Source organism: Pristiophorus japonicus, chromosome 7 (assembly GCF_044704955.1).
Source record: "Pristiophorus japonicus isolate sPriJap1 chromosome 7, sPriJap1.hap1, whole genome shotgun sequence".
Classification (NCBI taxonomy): domain Eukaryota; kingdom Metazoa; phylum Chordata; class Chondrichthyes; family Pristiophoridae; genus Pristiophorus; species Pristiophorus japonicus.
The window spans coordinates 16,174,000-16,193,259 of NC_091983.1; the positions used below are offsets into that span (position 1 = coordinate 16,174,000).

Sequence of the window (19,260 nt, forward strand, 5' to 3'; positions counted from 1 at the left end):
ACAGCCACCTGAGAACTCACTTTTAGAGTGGAAGCAAGTCTTCCTCGATTTCGAGGGACTGCCTCTGGTGATGACTGGAGCAGTGGTTAATCACGCCCATCCACCACGTGACCCCGCGGCCCAATCCGCTCACTAGAGCAGCTGTCAATCACACGCAACCGCAGCCAGCCATGTCCCAGCACAAGGAGGTGCAATTCATTATTTCCACCACCAACAGCAGAGTGGCGCAGCGGAAGCGTGCTGGGCCCATAACCCAGAAGTCGATGGATCGAAACCATCCTCTGCTAAAGGCAATTTTTAATGTGGTTGCAGCCAACACTTGCACTGCAACTAATCCCAGCCTTGACAAGGATGCATCTCCAAAATCATTCTCTTTCAATTAATTTGAGGAGCTTTGGCTGATAGAGCACACTCATAAAATATGAGCTTGATATTAAAAGTCTTATTGTTTCCTCTTCTTTTACTAAATAAGTTTTGCTGATCTGCAAGCAAATCGGAATATGATGCTGTGGCAATAACTGGGATCTGGCTCAAAGGGCAGGCGTGGGCCGTAAATATAGCTGGATATCGGGTGTACATGAATGGTAGCAGTTGGGGTGGCAGTATTGGTTAAGGACAATGTTAGTGTTGACGAGAGAGGATGTCCTGTAAATATTGCAGGATACAGGCTGTTGGGCCTTCGGCCGCCGGAGGAAGACAGTGTTCCAAGATCAGGCCTTCAAATCTGGCACCAAGCTCATGGTATACAGGGCTGTAGTGATATCCGGCCTCCTGGGTGGCTCAGAGACATGGACCATATACAGCAATCACCTCAAATCGCTGGAGAAATACCACAACATCCTGCAAATCCCCTGGGAGGATAGACGCTTCAACGTCAGTGCTCTCGATCAAGCCAACATCCCCAGCATCGAAGCACTGACCACACTCGACCAGCTCCATTGGGCGGGCCACATTGTCCGCATTCTTAACACAAGACTCCCAAAACAAGCGCTCTACTAGGAATCCTACACGGCAAGTGAGCCGCAGGTGGGAAGAGGGAACGTTTCAAGGACATCCTCAAAGCCTCCTTGATAAAGGGCAACATCCCCACCGACACCTGGGAATCTCTTGCCAAAGAGCGCCCTAAGTGGAGGAAGAGCATCCGGGAGGGCGCTGAGCACCTCGAGTCTCGCCGCCGAGAACATGCAGAAAACAAGCGCAGGCAGCGGAAGGAGCGTGCGGCAAACCAGACTTCCCACCCACCCTTTCCTTCAACCACTGTCTTCCCCAGCTGTGACAGAGACTGTAATTCCCGTATTGGACTGAACAGCCACCTGAGAACTCACATTTAGAGTGGAAGCAAGTCTTCCTCGATTTCGAGGGACTGCCTCTGGTGATGACTGGAGCAGTGGTTCATCACGCCCATCCACCACGTGACCTCGCGGCCCAATCCGCTCACTAGAGCAGCTGTCAATCACACGCAACCGCAACCAGCCATGTCCCAGCACAAGGAGGTGCAATTCATCAGTTCCAACACCAGCAGCAGAGTGGCACAGCGGAAGCGTGCTGGGCCCATAACACAGAGGTCGATGGATCGAAACCATCCTCTGCTAAAGGCAACTTTTAATGTGGTTGCAGCCAACACTTGCACTGCAACTAATCCCAGCCTTGACAAGGATGCATCTCTAAAATCATTCTCTTTCAATTAATTTGAGGAGCTTTGGCTGATAGAGCACACTCATAAAATATGAGCTTGATATTAAAAGTCTTATTGTTTCCTCTTCTTTTACTAAATAAGTTTGCTGATCTGCAAGCAAATCGGAATATGATGCTGTGGCAATAATTGGGATCTGGCTCAAAGGGCAGGCGTGGGCCGTAAATATAGCTGGATATCGGGTGTACATGAATGGTAGCAGTTGGGGTGGCAGTATTGGTTAAGGACAATGTTAGTGTTGACGAGAGAGGATGTCCTGTAAATATTGCAGGATACAGGCTGTTGGGCCTTCGGCCGCCGGAGGAAGACAGTGTTCCAAGATCAGGCCTTCAAATCTGGCACCAAGCTCATGGTATACAGGGCTGTAGTGATATCCGGCCTCCTGGGTGGCTCAGAGACATGGACCATATACAGCAATCACCTCAAATCACTGGAGAAATACCACAACATCCTGCAAATCCCCTGGGAGGATAGACGCTTCAACGTCAGTGCTCTCGATCAAGCCAACATCCCCAGCATCGAAGCACTGACCACACTCGACCAGCTCCATTGGGCGGGCCACATTGTCCGCATTCTTAACACAAGACTCCCAAAACAAGCGCTCTACTAGGAATCCTACACGGCAAGTGAGCCGCAGGTGGGAAGAGGGAACGTTTCAAGGACATCCTCAAAGCCTCCTTGATAAAGGGCAACATCCCCACCGACACCTGGGAATCTCTTGCCAAAGAGCGCCCTAAGTGGAGGAAGAGCATCCGGGAGGGCGCTGAGCACCTCGAGTCTCGCCGCCGAGAACATGCAGAAAACAAGCGCAGGCAGCGGAAGGAGCGTGCGGCAAACCAGACTTCCCACCCACCCTTTCCTTCAACCACTGTCTTCCCCAGCTGTGACAGAGACTGTAATTCCCGTATTGGACTGAACAGCCACCTGAGAACTCACATTTAGAGTGGAAGCAAGTCTTCCTCGATTTCGAGGGACTGCCTCTGGTGATGACTGGAGCAGTGGTTAATCACGCCCATCCACCACGTGACCCCGCGGCCCAATCCGCTCACTAGAGCAGCTGTCAATCACACGCAACCGCAGCCAGCCATGTCCCAGCACAAGGAGGTGCAATTCATTATTTCCACCACCAACAGCAGAGTGGCGCAGCAGAAGCGTGCTGGGCCCATAACCCAGAAGTCGATGGATCGAAACCATCCTCTGCTAAAGGCAATTTTTAATGTGGTTGCAGCCAACACTTGCACTGCAACTAATCCCAGCCTTGACAAGGATGCATCTCCAAAATCATTCTCTTTCAATTAATTTGAGGAGCTTTGGCTGATAGAGCACACTCATAAAATATGAGCTTGATATTAAAAGTCTTATTGTTTCCTCTTCTTTTACTAAATAAGTTTTGCTGATCTGCAAGCAAATCGGAATATGATGCTGTGGCAATAACTGGGATCTGGCTCAAAGGGCAGGCGTGGGCCGTAAATATAGCTGGATATCGGGTGTACATGAATGGTAGCAGTTGGGGTGGCAGTATTGGTTAAGGACAATGTTAGTGTTGACGAGAGAGGATGTCCTGTAAATATTGCAGGATACAGGCTGTTGGGCCTTCGGCCGCCGGAGGAAGACAGTGTTCCAAGATCAGGCCTTCAAATCTGGCACCAAGCTCATGGTATACAGGGCTGTAGTGATATCCGGCCTCCTGGGTGGCTCAGAGACATGGACCATATACAGCAATCACCTCAAATCACTGGAGAAATACCACAACATCCTGCAAATCCCCTGGGAGGATAGACGCTTCAACGTCAGTGCTCTCGATCAAGCCAACATCCCCAGCATCGAAGCACTGACCACACTCGACCAGCTCCATTGGGCGGGCCACATTGTCCGCATTCTCGACACAAGACTCCCAAAACAAGCGCTCTACTAGGAATCCTACACGGCAAGTGAGCCGCAGGTGGGAAGAGGGAACGTTTCAAGGACATCCTCAAAGCCTCCTTGATAAAGGGCAACATCCCCACCGACACCTGGGAATCTCTTGCCAAAGAGCGCCCTAAGTGGAGGAAGAGCATCCGGGAGGGCGCTGAGCACCTCGAGTCTCGCCGCCGAGAACATGCAGAAAACAAGCGCAGGCAGCGGAAGGAGCGTGCGGCAAACCAGACTTCCCACCCACCCTTTCCTTCAACCACTGTCTGCCCCAGCTGAGACAGAGACTGTAATTCCCGTATTGGACTGAACAGCCACCTGAGAACTCACATTTAGAGTGGAAGCAAGTCTTCCTCGATTTCGAGGGACTGCCTCTGGTGATGACTGGAGCAGTGGTTAATCACGCCCATCCACCACGTGACCCCGCGGCCCAATCCGCTCACTAGAGCAGCTGTCAATCACACGCAACCGCAGCCAGCCATGTCCCAGCACAAGGAGGTGCAATTCATTTTTTCCAGCACCAGCAGCAGAGTGGCGCAGCGGAAGCGTGCTGGGCCCATAACCCAGAGGTCGATGGATCGAAACCATCCTCTGCTAAAGGCAACTTTTAATGTGGTTGCAGCCAACACTTGCACTGCAACTAATCCCAGCCTTGACAAGGATGCATCTCTCAAATCATTCTCTTTCAATTAATTTGAGGAGCTTTGGCTGATAGAGCACACTCATAAAATATGAGCTTGATATTAAAAGTCTTATTGTTTCCTCTTCTTTTACTAAATAAGTTTGCTGATCTGCAAGCAAATCGGAATATGATGCTGTGGCAATAACTGGGATCTGGCTCAAAGGGCAGGCGTGGGCCGTAAATATAGCTGGATATCGGGTGTACATGAATGGTAGCAGTTGGGGTGGCAGTGTTGGTTAAGGACAATGTTAGTGTTGACGAGAGAGGATGTCCTGTAAATATTGCAGGATACAGGCTGTTGGGCCTTCGGCCGCCGGAGGAAGACAGTGTTCCAAGATCAGGCCTTCAAATCTGGCACCAAGCTCATGGTATACAGGGCTGTAGTGATATCCGGCCTCCTGGGTGGCTCAGAGACATGGACCATACACAGCAATCACCTCAAATCACTGGAGAAATACCACAACATCCTGCAAATCCCCTGGGAGGATAGACGCTTCAACGTCAGTGCTCTCGATCAAGCCAACATCCCCAGCATCGAAGCACTGACCACACTCGACCAGTTCCATTGGGCGGGCCACATTGTCCGCATTCTTAACACAAGACTCCCAAAACAAGCGCTCTACTAGGAATCCTACACGGCAAGTGAGCCGCAGGTGGGAAGAGGGAACGTTTCAAGGACATCCTCAAAGCCTCCTTGATAAAGTGCAACATCCCCACCGACACCTGGGAATCTCTTGCCAAAGAGCGCCCTAAGTGGAGGAAGAGCATCCGGGAGGGCGCTGAGCACCTCGAGTCTCGCCGCCGAGAACATGCAGAAAACAAGCGCAGGCAGCGGAAGGAGCGTGCGGCAAACCAGACTTCCCACCCACCCTTTCCTTCAACCACTGTCTTCCCCAGCTGTGACAGAGACTGTAATTCCCGTATTGGACTGAACAGCCACCTGAGAACTCACATTTAGAGTGGAAGCAAGTCTTCCTCGATTTCGAGGGACTGCCTCTGGTGATGACTGGAGCAGTGGTTCATCATGCCCATCCACCACGTGACCTCGCGGCCCAATCCGCTCACTAGAGCAGCTGTCAATCACACGCAACCGCAGCCAGCCATGTCCCAGCACAAGGAGGTGCAATTCATTATTTCCACCACCAGCAGCAGAGTGGCGCAGCGGAAGCGTGCTGGACCCATAACCCAGAGGTCGATGGATCGAAACCATCCTCTGCTAAAGGCAACTTTTAATGTGGTTGCAGCCAACACTTGCACTGCAACTAATCCCAGCCTTGACAAGGATGCATCTCTCAAATCATTCTCTTTCAATTAATTTGAGGAGCTTTGGCTGATAGAGCACACTCATAAAATATGAGCTTGATATTAAAAGTCTTATTGTTTCCTCTTCTTTTACTAAATAAGTTTGCTGATCTGCAAGCAAATCGGAATATGATGCTGTGGCAATTATTGGGATCTGGCTCAAAGGGCAGGCGTGGGCCGTAAATATAGCTGGATATCGGGTGTACATGAATGGTAGCAGTTGGGGTGGCAGTATTGGTTAAGGACAATGTTAGTGTTGACGAGAGAGGATGTCCTGTAAATATTGCAGGATACAGGCTGTTGGGCCTTCGGCCGCCGGAGGAAGACAGTGTTCCAAGATCAGGCCTTCAAATCTGGCACCAAGCTCATGGTATACAGGGCTGTAGTGATATCCGGCCTCCTGGGTGGCTCAGAGACATGGACCATACACAGCAATCACCTCAAATCACTGGAGAAATACCACAACATCCTGCAAATCCCCTGGGAGGATAGACGCTTCAACGTCAGTGCTCTCGATCAAGCCAACATCCCCAGCATCGAAGCACTGACCACACTCGACCAGTTCCATTGGGCGGGCCACATTGTCCGCATTCTTAACACAAGACTCCCAAAACAAGCGCTCTACTAGGAATCCTACACGGCAAGTGAGCCGCAGGTGGGAAGAGGGAACGTTTCAAGGACATCCTCAAAGCCTCCTTGATAAAGTGCAACATCCCCACCGACACCTGGGAATCTCTTGCCAAAGAGCGCCCTAAATGGAGGAAGAGCATCCGGGAGGGCGCTGAGCACCTCGAGTCTCGCCGCCGAGAACATGCAGAAAACAAGCGCAGGCAGCGGAAGGAGCGTGCGGCAAACCAGACTTCCCACCCACCCTTTCCTTCAACCACTGTCTTCCCCAGCTGTGACAGAGACTGTAATTCCCGTATTGGACTGAACAGCCACCTGAGAACTCACATTTAGAGTGGAAGCAAGTCTTCCTCGATTTCGAGGGACTGCCTCTGGTGATGACTGGAGCAGTGGTTAATCACGCCCATCCACCACGTGACCCCGCGGCCCAATCCGCTCACTAGAGCAGCTGTCAATCACACGCAACCGCAGCCAGCCATGTCCCAGCACAAGGAGGTGCAATTCATCAGTTCCAACACCAGCAGCAGAGTGGCGCAGCGGAAGGGTGCTGGGCCCATAACCCAGAGGTCGATGGATCGAATCCATCCTCTGCTAAAGGCAACTTTTAATGTGGTTGCAGCCAACACTTGCACTGCAACTAATCCCAGCCTTGACAAGGATGCATCTCTCAAATCATTCTCTTTCAATTAATTTGAGGAGCTTTGGCTGATAGAGCACACTCATAAAATATGAGCTTGATATTAAAAGTCTTATTGTTTCCTCTTCTTTTACTAAATAAGTTTGCTGATCTGCAAGCAAATCGGAATATGATGCTGTGGCAATTATTGGGATCTGGCTCAAAGGGCAGGCGTGGGCCGTAAATATAGCTGGATATCGGGTGTACATGAATGGTAGCAGTTGGGGTGGCAGTATTGGTTAAGGACAATGTTAGTGTTGACGAGAGAGGATGTCCTGTAAATATTGCAGGATACAGGCTGTTGGGCCTTCGGCCGCCGGAGGAAGACAGTGTTCCAAGATCAGGCCTTCAAATCTGGCACCAAGCTCATGGTATACAGGACTGTAGTGATATCCGGCCTCCTGGGTGGCTCAGAGACATGGACCATACACAGCAATCACCTCAAATCACTGGAGAAATACCACAACATCCTGCAAATCCCCTGGGAGGATAGACGCTTCAACGTCAGTGCTCTCGATCAAGCCAACATCCCCAGCATCGAAGCACTGACCACACTCGACCAGTTCCATTGGGCGGGCCACATTGTCCGCATTCTTAACACAAGACTCCCAAAACAAGCGCTCTACTAGGAATCCTACACGGCAAGTGAGCCGCAGGTGGGAAGAGGGAACGTTTCAAGGACATCCTCAAAGCCTCCTTGATAAAGTGCAACATCCCCACCGACACCTGGGAATCTCTTGCCAATGAGCGCCCTAAATGGAGGAAGAGCATCCGGGAGGGCGCTGAGCACCTCGAGTCTCGCCGCCGAGAACATGCAGAAAACAAGCGCAGGCAGCGGAAGGAGCGTGCGGCAAACCAGACTTCCCACCCACCCTTTCCTTCAACCACTGTCTTCCCCAGCTGTGACAGAGACTGTAATTCCCGTATTGGACTGAACAGCCACCTGAGAACTCACATTTAGAGTGGAAGCAAGTCTTCCTCGATTTCGAGGGACTGCCTCTGGTGATGACTGGAGCAGTGGTTAATCACGCCCATCCACCACGTGAACCCGCGGCCCAATCCGCTCACTCGAGCAGCTGTCAATGACACGCAACCGCAGCCAGCCATGTCCCAGCACAAGGAGGTGCAATTCATTATTTCCACCACCAGCAGCAGAGTGGCGCAGCGGAAGCGTGCTGGGCCCATAACCCAGAGGTCGATGGATCGAAACCATCCTCTGCTAAAGGCAACTTTTAATGTGGTTGCAGCCAACACTTGCCCTGCAACTCATCCCAGCCTTGACAAGGATGCATCTCCAAAATCATTCTCTTTCAATTAATTTGAGGAGCTTTGGCTGATAGAGCACACTCATAAAATATGAGCTTGATATTAAAAGTCTTATTGTTTCCTCTTCTTTTACTAAATAAGTTTTGCTGATCTGCAAGCAAATCGGAATATGATGCTGTGGCAATAACTGGGATCTGGCTCAAAGGGCAGGCGTGGGCCGTAAATATAGCTGGATATCGGGTGTACATGAATGGTAGCAGTTGGGGTGGCAGTATTGGTTAAGGACAATGTTAGTGTTGACGAGAGAGGATGTCCTGTAAATATTGCAGGATACAGGCTGTTGGGCCTTCGGCCGCCGGAGGAAGACAGTGTTCCAAGATCAGGCCTTCAAATCTGGCACCAAGCTCATGGTATACAGGGCTGTAGTGATATCCGGCCTCCTGGGTGGCTCAGAGACATGGACCATATACAGCAATCACCTCAAATCACTGGAGAAATACCACAACATCCTGCAAATCCCCTGGGAGGATAGACGCCTCAACGTCAGTGCTCTCGATCAAGCCAACATCCCCAGCATCGAAGCACTGACCACACTCGACCAGCTCCATTGGGCGGGCCACATTGTCCGCATTCTCGACACAAGACTCCCAAAACAAGCGCTCTACTAGGAATCCTACACGGCAAGTGAGCCGCAGGTGGGAAGAGGGAACGTTTCAAGGACATCCTCAAAGCCTCCTTGATAAAGGGCAACATCCCCACCGACACCTGGGAATCTCTTGCCAAAGAGCGCCCTAAGTGGAGGAAGAGCATCCGGGAGGGCGCTGAGCACCTCGAGTCTCGCCGCCGAGAACATGCAGAAAACAAGCGCAGGCAGCGGAAGGAGCGTGCGGCAAACCAGACTTCCCACCCACCCTTTCCTTCAACCACTGTCTTCCCCAGCTGTGACAGAGACTGTAATTCCCATATTGGACTGAACAGCCACCTGAGAACTCACATTTAGAGTGGAAGCAAGTCTTCCTCGATTTCGAGGGACTGCCTCTGGTGATGACTGGAGCAGTGGTTAATCACGCCCATCCACCACGTGACCCCGCGGCCCAATCCGCTCACTAGAGCAGCTGTCAATCACACGCAACCGCAGCCAGCCATGTCCCAGCACAAGGAGGTGCAATTCATTATTTCCAGCACCAGCAGCAGAGTGGCGCAGCGGAAGCGTGCTGGGCCCATAACCCAGAGGTCGATGGATCGAAACCATCCTCTGCTAAAGGCAACTTTTAATGTGGTTGCAGCCAACACTTGCACTGCAACTAATCCCAGCCTTGACAAGGATGCATCTCTCAAATCATTCTCTTTCAATTAATTTGAGGAGCTTTGGCTGATAGAGCACACTCATAAAATATGAGCTTGATATTAAAAGTCTTATTGTTTCCTCTTCTTTTACTAAATAAGTTTTGCTGATCTGCAAGCAAATCGGAATATGATGCTGTGGCAATAACTGGGATCTGGCTCAAAGGGCAGGCGTGGGCCGTAAATATAGCTGGATATCGGGTGTACATGAATGGTAGCAGTTGGGGTGGCAGTATTGGTTAAGGACAATGTTAGTGTTGACGAGAGAGGATGTCCTGTAAATATTGCAGGATACAGGCTGTTGGGCCTTCGGCCGCCGGAGGAAGACAGTGTTCCAAGATCAGGCCTTCAAATCTGGCACCAAGCTTATGGTATACAGGGCTGTAGTGATATCCGGCCTCCTGGGTGGCTCAGAGACATGGACCATATACAGCAATCACCTCAAATCACTGGAGAAATACCACAACATCCTGCAAATCCCCTGGGAGGATAGACGCTTCAACGTCAGTGCTCTCGATCAAGCCAACATCCCCAACATCGAAGCACTGACCACACTCGACCAGCTCCATTGGGCGGGCCACATTGTCCGCATTCTTAACACAAGACTCCCAAAACAAGCGCTCTACTAGGAATCCTACACGGCAAGTGAGCCGCAGGTGGGAAGAGGGAACGTTTCAAGGACATCCTCAAAGCCTCCTTGATAAAGTGCAACATCCCCACCGACACCTGGGAATCTCTTGCCAAAGAGCGCCCTAAGTGGAGGAAGAGCATCCGGGAGGGCGCTGAGCACCTCGAGTCTCGCCGCCGAGAACATGCAGAAAACAAGCGCAGGAAGCGGAAGGAGCATGCGGCAAACCAGACTCCCCACCCACCCTTTCCTTTAACCACTGTCTGCCCCAGCTGTGACAGAGACTGTAATTCCCGTATTGGACTGAACAGCCACCTGAGAACTCACATTTAGAGTGGAAGCAAGTCTTCCTCGATTTCGAGGGACTGCCTCTGGTGATGACTGGAGCAGTGGTTAATCACGCCCATCCACCACGTGACCCCGCGGCCCAATCCGCTCACTCGAGCAGCTGTCAATGACACGCAACCGCAGCCAGCCATGTCCCAGCACAAGGAGGTGCAATTCATTTTTTCCACCACCAGCAGCAGAGTGGCGCAGCGGAAGCGTGCTGGGCCCATAACCCAGAGGTCGATGGATCGAAAGCATCCTCTGCTAAAGGCAACTTTTAATGTGGTTGCAGCCAACACTTGCACTGCAACTAATCCCATCCTTGACAAGGATGCATCTCTCAAATCATTCTCTTTCAATTAATTTGAGGAGCTTTGGCTGATAGAGCACACTCATAAAATATGAGCTTGATATTAAAAGTCTTATTGTTTCCTCTTCTTTTACTAAATAAGTTTGCTGATCTGCAAGCAAATCGGAATATGATGCTGTGGCAATAATTGGGATCTGGCTCAAAGGGCAGGCGTGGGCCGTAAATATAGCTGGATATCGGGTGTACATGAATGGTAGCAGTTGGGGTGGCAGTATTGGTTAAGGACAATGTTAGTGTTGACGAGAGAGGATGTCCTGTAAATATTGCAGGATACAGGCTGTTGGGCCTTCGGCCGCCGGAGGAAGACAGTGTTCCAAGATCAGGCCTTCAAATCTGGCACCAAGCTCATGGTATACAGGGCTGTAGTGATATCCGGCCTCCTGGGTGGCTCAGAGACATGGACCATATACAGCAATCACCTCAAATCACTGGGGAAATACCACAACATCCTGCAAATCCCCTGGGAGGATAGACGCTTCAACGTCAGTGCTCTCGATCAAGCCAACATCCCCAGCATCGAAGCACTGACCACACTCGACCAGCTCCATTGGGCGGGCCACATTGTCCGCATTCTTAACACAAGACTCCCAAAACAAGCGCTCTACTAGGAATCCTACACGGCAAGTGAGCCGCAGGTGGGAAGAGGGAACATTTCAAGGACATCCTCAAAGCCTCCTTGATAAAGGGCAACATCCCCACCGACACCTGGGAATCTCTTGCCAAAGAGCGCCCTAAGTGGAGGAAGAGCATCCGGGAGGGCGCTGAGCACCTCGAGTCTCGCCGCCGAGAACATGCAGAAAACAAGCGCAGGCAGCGGAAGGAGCGTGCGGCAAACCAGACTTCCCACCCACCCTTTCCTTCAACCACTGTCTTCCCCAGCTGTGACAGAGACTGTAATTCCCGTATTGGACTGAACAGCCACCTGAGAACTCACATTTAGAGTGGAAGCAAGTCTTCCTCGATTTCGAGGGACTGCCTCTGGTGATGACTGGAGCAGTGGTTAATCACGCCCATCCACCACGTGACCCCGCGGCCCAATCCGCTCACTCGAGCAGCTGTCAATGACACGACACTGCAGCCAGCCATGTCCCAGCACAAGGAGGTGCAATTCATTATTTCCACCACCAGCAGCAGAGTGGCGCAGCGGAAGCGTGCTGGGCCCATAACCCAGAGGTTGATGGATCGAAACCATCCTCTGCTAAAGGCAACTTTTAATGTGGTTGCAGCCAACACTTGCACTGCAACTAATCCCATCCTTGACAAGGATGCATCTCTCAAATCATTCTCTTTCAATTAATTTGAGGAGCTTTGGCTGATAGAGCACACTCATAAAATATGAGCTTGATATTAAAAGTCTTATTGTTTCCTCTTCTTTTACTAAATAAGTTTGCTGATCTGCAAGCAAATCGGAATATGATGCTGTGGCAATAATTGGGATCTGGCTCAAAGGGCAGGCGTGGGCCGTAAATATAGCTGGATATCGGGTGTACATGAATGGTAGCAGTTGGGGTGGCAGTATTGGTTAAGGACAATGTTAGTGTTGACGAGAGAGGATGTCCTGTAAATATTGCAGGATACAGGCTGTTGGGCCTTCGGCCGCCGGAGGAAGACAGTGTTCCAAGATCAGGCCTTCAAATCTGGCACCAAGCTCATGGTATACAGGGCTGTAGTGATATCCGGCCTCCTGGGTGGCTCAGAGACATGGACCATACACAGCAATCACCTCAAATCACTGGAGAAATACCACAACATCCTGCAAATCCCCTGGGAGGATAGACGCTTCAACGTCAGTGCTCTCGATCAAGCCAACATCCCCAGCATCGAAGCACTGACCACACTCGACCAGTTCCATTGGGCGGGCCACATTGTCCGCATTCTTAACACAAGACTCCCAAAACAAGCGCTCTACTAGGAATCCTACACGGCAAGTGAGCCGCAGGTGGGAAGAGGGAACGTTTCAAGGACATCCTCAAAGCCTCCTTGATAAAGTGCAACATCCCCACCGACACCTGGGAATCTCTTGCCAAAGAGCGCCCTAAATGGAGGAAGAGCATCCGGGAGAGCGCTGAGCACCTCGAGTCTCGCCGCCGAGAACATGCAGAAAACAAGCGCAGGCAGCGGAAGGAGCGTGCGGCAAACCAGACTTCCCACCCACCCTTTCCTTCAACCACTGTCTTCCCCAGCTGTGACAGAGACTGTAATTCCCGTATTGGACTGAACAGCCACCTGAGAACTCACATTTAGAGTGGAAGCAAGTCTTCCTCGATTTCGAGGGACTGCCTCTGGTGATGACTGGAGCAGTGGTTAATCACGCCCATCCACCACGTGACCCCGCGGCCCAATCCGCTCACTCGAGCAGCTGTCAATGACACGCAACCGCAGCCAGCCATGTCCAAGCACAAGGAGGTGCAATTCATTATTTCCACCACCAGCAGCAGAGTGGCGCAGCGGAAGCGTGCTGGGCCCATAACCCAGAGGTCGATGGATCGAAACCATCCTCTGCTAAAGGCAACTTTTAATGTGGTTGCAGCCAACACTTGCACTGCAACTCATCCCAGCCTTGACAAGGATGCATCTCTCAAATCATTCTCTTTCAGTTAATTTGAGGAGCTTTGGCTGATACAGCACACTCATAAAATATGAGCTTGATATTAAAAGTCTTATTGTTTCCTCTTCTTTTACTAAATAAGTTTGCTGATCTGCAAGCAAATCGGAATATGATGCTGTGGCAATAATTGGGATCTGGCTCAAAGGGCAGGCGTGGGCCGTAAATATAGCTGGATATCAGGTGTACATGAATGGTAGCAGTTGGGGTGGCAGTATTGGTTAAGGACAATGTTAGTGTTGACGAGAGAGGATGTCCTGTAAATATTGCAGGATACAGGCTGTTGGGCCTTCGGTCGCCGGAGGAAGACAGTGTTCCAAGATCAGGCCTTCAAATCTGGCACCAAGCTCATGGTATACAGGGCTGTAGTGATATCCGGCCTCCTGGGTGGCTCAGAGACATGGACCATACACAGCAATCACCTCAAATCACTGGAGAAATACCACAACATCCTGCAAATCCCCTGGGAGGATAGACGCTTCAACGTCAGTGCTCTCGATCAAGCCAACATCCCCAGCATCGAAGCACTGACCACACTCGACCAGCTCCATTGGGCGGGCCACATTGTCCGCATTCTTAACACAAGACTCCAAAAACAAGCGCTCTACTAGGAATCCTACACGGCAAGTGAGCCGCAGGTGGGAAGAGGGAACGTTTCAAGGACATCCTCAAAGCCTCCTTGATAAAGTGCAACATCCCCACCGACACCTGGGAATCTCTTGCCAAAGAGCGCCCTAAGTGGAGGAAGAGCATCCGGGAGGGCGCTGAGCACCTCGAGTCTCGCCGCCGAGAACATGCAGAAAACAAGCGCAGGCAGCGGAAGGAGCGTGCGGCAAACCAGACTTCCCACCCACCCTTTCCTTCAACCACTGTCTTCCCCAGCTGTGACAGAGACTGTAATTCCCGTATTGGACTGAACAGCCACCTGAGAACTCACTTTTAGAGTGGAAGCAAGTCTTCCTCGATTTCGAGGGACTGCCTCTGGTGATGACTGGAGCAGTGGTTAATCACGCCCATCCACCACGTGACCCCGCGGCCCAATCCGCTCACTAGAGCAGCTGTCAATCACACGCAACCGCAGCCAGCCATGTCCCAGCACAAGGAGGTGCAATTCATCAGTTCCAACACCAGCAGCAGAGTGGCGCAGCGGAAGCGTGCTGGGCCCATAACCCAGAGGTCGATGGATCGAAACCATCCTCTGCTAAAGGCAACTTTTAATGTGGTTGCAGCCAACACTTGCACTGCAACTCATCCCAGCCTTGACAAGGATGCATCTCTCAAATCATTCTCTTTCAATTAATTTGAGGAGCTTTGGCTGATACAGCACACTCATAAAATATGAGCTTGATATTAAAAGTCTTATTGTTTCCTCTTCTTTTACTAAATAAGTTTGCTGATCTGCAAGCAAATCGGAATATGATGCTGTGGCAATTATTGGGATCTGGCTCAAAGGGCAGGCGTGGGCCGTAAATATAGCTGGATATCAGGTGTACATGAATGGTAGCAGTTGGGGTGGCAGTATTGGTTAAGGACAATGTTAGTGTTGACGAGAGAGGATGTCCTGTAAATATTGCAGGATACAGGCTGTTGGGCCTTCGGCCGCCGGAGGAAGACAGTGTTCCAAGATCAGGCCTTCAAATCTGGCACCAAGCTCATGGTATACAGGGCTGTAGTGATATCCGGCCTCCTGGGTGGCTCAGAGACATGGACCATACACAGCAATCACCTCAAATCACTGGAGAAATACCACAACATCCTGCAAATCCCCTGGGAGGATAGACGCTTCAACGTCAGTGCTCTCGATCAAGCCAACATCCCCAGCATCGAAGCACTGACCACACTCGACCAGCTCCATTGGGCGGGCCACATTGTCCGCATTCTTAACACAAGACTCCAAAAACAAGCGCTCTACTAGGAATCCTACACGGCAAGTGAGCCGCAGGTGGGAAGAGGGAACGTTTCAAGGACATCCTCAAAGCCTCCTTGATAAAGTGCAACATCCCCACCGACACCTGGGAATCTCTTGCCAAAGAGCGCCCTAAGTGGAGGAAGAGCATCCGGGAGGGCGCTGAGCACCTCGAGTCTCGCCACCGAGAACATGCAGAAAACAAGCGCAGGCAGCGGAAGGAGCGTGCGGCAAACCAGACTTCCCACCCACCCTTTCCTTCAACCACTGTCTTCCCCAGCTGTGACAGAGACTGTAATTCCCGTATTGGACTGAACAGCCACCTGAGAACTCACATTTAGAGTGGAAGCAAGTCTTCCTCGATTTCGAGGGACTGCCTCTGGTGATGACTGGAGCAGTGGTTAATCACGCCCATCCACCACGTGACCCCGCGGCCCAATCCGCTCACTAGAGCAGCTGTCAATCACACGCAACCGCAGCCAGCCATGTCCCAGCACAAGGAGGTGCAATTCATTATTTCCACCACCAGCAGCAGAGTGGCGCAGCGGAAGCGTGCTGGGCCCATAACCCAGAGGTCGATGGATCGAAACCATCCTCTGCTAAAGGCAACTTTTAATGTGGTTGCAGCCAACACTTGCACTGCAACTAATCCCAGCCTTGACAAGGATGCATCTCTCAAATCATTCTCTTTCAATTAATTTGAGGAGCTTTGGCTGATAGAGCACACTCATAAAATATGAGCTTGATATTAAAAGTCTTATTGTTTCCTCTTCTTTTACTAAATAAGTTTGCTGATCTGCAAGCAAATCGGAATATGATGCTGTGGCAATTATTGGGATCTGGCTCAAAGGGCAGGCGTGGGCCGTAAATATAGCTGGATATCGGGTGTACATGAATGGTAGCAGTTGGGGTGGCAGTATTGGTTGAGGACAATGTTAGTGTTGACGAGAGAGGATGTCCTGTAAATATTGCAGGATACAGGCTGTTGGGCCTTCGGCCGCCGGAGGAAGACAGTGTTCCAAGATCAGGCCTTCAAATCTGGCACCAAGCTCATGGTATACAGGGCTGTAGTGATATCCGGCCTCCTGGGTGGCTCAGAGACATGGACCATACACAGCAATCACCTCAAATCACTGGAGAAATACCACAACATCCTGCAAATCCCCTGGGAGGATAGACGCTTCAACGTCAGTGCTCTCGATCAAGCCAACATCCCCAGCATCGAAGCACTGACCACACTCGACCAGCTCCATTGGGCGGGCCACATTGTCCGCATTCTTAACACAAGACTCCCAAAACAAGCGCTCTACTAGGAATCCTACACGGCAAGTGAGCCGCAGGTGGGAAGAGGGAACGTTTCAAGGACATCCTCAAAGCCTCCTTGATAAAGTGCAACATCCCCACCGACACCTGGGAATCTCTTGCCAAAGAGCGCCCTAAGTGGAGGAAGAGCATCCGGGAGGGCGCTGAGCACCTCGAGTCTCGCCGCCGAGAACATGCAGAAAACAAGCGCAGGCAGCGGAAGGAGCGTGCGGCAAACCAGACTTCCCACCCACCCTTTCCTTCAACCACTGTCTTCCCCAGCTGTGACAGAGACTGTAATTCCCGTATTGGACTGAACAGCCACCTGAGAACTCACATTTAGAGTGGAAGCAAGTCTTCCTCGATTTCGAGGGACTGCCTCTGGTGATGACTGGAGCAGTGGTTAATCACGCCCATCCACCACGTGACCCCGCGGCCCAATCCGCTCACTAGAGCAGCTGTCAATCACACGCAACCGCAGCCAGCCATGTCCCAGCACAAGGAGGTGCAATTCATTATTTCCACCACCAGCAGCAGAGTGGCGCAGCGGAAGCGTGCTGGGCCCATAACCCAGAGGTCGATGGATCGAAACCATCCTCTGCTAAAGGCAACTTTTAATGTGGTTGCAGCCAACACTTGCACTGCAACTAATCCCAGCCTTGACAAGGATGCATCTCTCAAATCATTCTCTTTCAATTAATTTGAGGAGCTTTGGCTGATAGAGCACACTCATAAAATATGAGCTTGATATTAAAAGTCTTATTGTTTCCTCTTCTTTTACTAAATAAGTTTGCTGATCTGCAAGCAAATCGGAATATGATGCTGTGGCAATTATTGGGATCTGGCTCAAAGGGCAGGCGTGGGCCGTAAATATAGCTGGATATCGGGTGTACATGAATGGTAGCAGTTGGGGTGGCAGTATTGGTTGAGGACAATGTTAGTGTTGACGAGAGAGGATGTCCTGTAAATATTGCAGGATACAGGCTGTTGGGCCTTCGGCCGCCGGAGGAAGACAGTGTTCCAAGATCAGGCCTTCAAATCTGGCACCAAGCTCATGGTATACAGGGCTGTAGTGATATCCGGCCTCCTGGGTGGCTCAGAGACATGGACCATACACAGCAATCACCTCAAATCACTGGAGAAATACCACAACATCCTGCAAATCCCCTGGGAGGATAGACGCTTCAACGTCAGTGCTCTCGATCAAGCCAACATCCCCAGCATCGAAGCACTGACCACACTCGACCAGCTCCATTGGGCGGGCCACATTGTCCGCATTCTTAACACAAGACTCCCAAAACAAGCGCTCTACTAGGAATCCTACACGGCAAGTGAGCCGCAGGTGGGAAGAGGGAACGTTTCAAGGACATCCTCAAAGCCTCCTTGATAAAGTGCAACATCCCCACCGACACCTGGGAATCTCTTGCCAAAGAGCGCCCTAAGTGGAGGAAGAGCATCCGGGAGGGCGCTGAGCACCTCGAGTCTCGCCGCCGAGAACATGCAGAAAACAAGCGCAGGCAGCGGAAGGAGCGTGCGGCAAACCAGACTTCCCACCCACCCTTTCCTTCAACCACTGTCTTCCCCAGCTGTGACAGAGACTGTAATTCCCGTATTGGACTGAACAGCCACCTGAGAACTCACATTTAGAGTGGAAGCAAGTCTTCCTCGATTTCGAGGGACTGCCTCTGGTGATGACTGGAGCAGTGGTTAATCACGCCCATCCACCACGTGACCCCGCGGCTCAATCCGCTCACTAGAGCAGCTGTCAATCACACGCAACCGCAGCCAGCCATGTCCCAGCACAAGGAGGTGCAATTCATTATTTCCACCACCAGCAGCAGAGTGGCGCAGCGGAAGCGTGCTGGGCCCATAACCCAGAGGTCGATGGATCGAAACCATCCTCTGCTAAAGGCAACTTTTAATGTGGTTGCAGCCAACACTTGCACTGCAACTAATCCCAGCCTTGACAAGGATGCATCTCTCAAATCATTCTCTTTCAATTAATTTGAGGAGCTTTGGCTGATAGAGCACACTCATAAAATATGAGCTTGATATTAAAAGTCTTATTGTTTCCTCTTCTTTTACTAAATAAGTTTGCTGATCTGCAAGCAAATCGGAATATGATGCTGTGGCAATTATTGGGATCTGGCTCAAAGGGCAGGCGTGGGCCGTAAATATAGCTGGATATCGGGTGTACATGAATGGTAGCAGTTGGGGTGGCAGTATTGGTTGAGGACAATGTTAGTGTTGACGAGAGAGGATGTCCTGTAAATATTGCAGGATACAGGCTGTTGGGCCTTCGGCCGCCGGAGGAAGACAGTGTTCCAAGATCAGGCCTTCAAATCTGGCACCAAGCTCATGGTATACAGGGCTGTAGTGATATCCGGCCTCCTGGGTGGCTCAGAGACATGGACCATACACAGCAATCACCTCAAATCACTGGAGAAATACCACAACATCCTGCAAATCCCCTGGGAGGATAGACGCTTCAACGTCAGTGCTCTCGATCAAGCCAACATCCCCAGCATCGAAGCACTGACCACACTCGACCAGCTCCATTGGGCGGGCCACATTGTCCGCATTCTTAACACAAGACTCCCAAAACAAGCGCTCTACTAGGA

The 19,260-nt window shown here is 51.1% G+C and overlaps 8 non-coding genes across 8 annotated transcripts; all 8 read left to right on the forward strand.

Annotated features, from left to right (window-relative positions):
- The first annotated feature begins 4,129 nt into the window (after positions 1-4,129).
- On the forward strand, positions 4,130-4,201 carry trnam-cau (transfer RNA methionine (anticodon CAU)). Its single transcript has one exon. It is a non-coding gene; the product is annotated as a tRNA-Met (tRNA).
- Positions 4,202-8,041: 3,840 nt separating this feature from the next.
- On the forward strand, positions 8,042-8,113 carry trnam-cau (transfer RNA methionine (anticodon CAU)). Its single transcript has one exon. It is a non-coding gene; the product is annotated as a tRNA-Met (tRNA).
- Positions 8,114-9,346: 1,233 nt separating this feature from the next.
- On the forward strand, positions 9,347-9,418 carry trnam-cau (transfer RNA methionine (anticodon CAU)). The gene has a single exon. It is a non-coding gene; the product is annotated as a tRNA-Met (tRNA).
- Positions 9,419-13,259: 3,841 nt separating this feature from the next.
- Positions 13,260-13,331, forward strand: trnam-cau (transfer RNA methionine (anticodon CAU)). Its single transcript has one exon. It is a non-coding gene; the product is annotated as a tRNA-Met (tRNA).
- Positions 13,332-14,563: 1,232 nt separating this feature from the next.
- On the forward strand, positions 14,564-14,635 carry trnam-cau (transfer RNA methionine (anticodon CAU)). Its single transcript has one exon. It is a non-coding gene; the product is annotated as a tRNA-Met (tRNA).
- Positions 14,636-15,867: 1,232 nt separating this feature from the next.
- trnam-cau (transfer RNA methionine (anticodon CAU)) lies at positions 15,868-15,939 on the forward strand. Its single transcript has one exon. It is a non-coding gene; the product is annotated as a tRNA-Met (tRNA).
- Positions 15,940-17,171: 1,232 nt separating this feature from the next.
- trnam-cau (transfer RNA methionine (anticodon CAU)) lies at positions 17,172-17,243 on the forward strand. The gene has a single exon. It is a non-coding gene; the product is annotated as a tRNA-Met (tRNA).
- Positions 17,244-18,475: 1,232 nt separating this feature from the next.
- trnam-cau (transfer RNA methionine (anticodon CAU)) lies at positions 18,476-18,547 on the forward strand. Its single transcript has one exon. It is a non-coding gene; the product is annotated as a tRNA-Met (tRNA).
- The last annotated feature ends 713 nt before the right edge of the window (positions 18,548-19,260 follow it).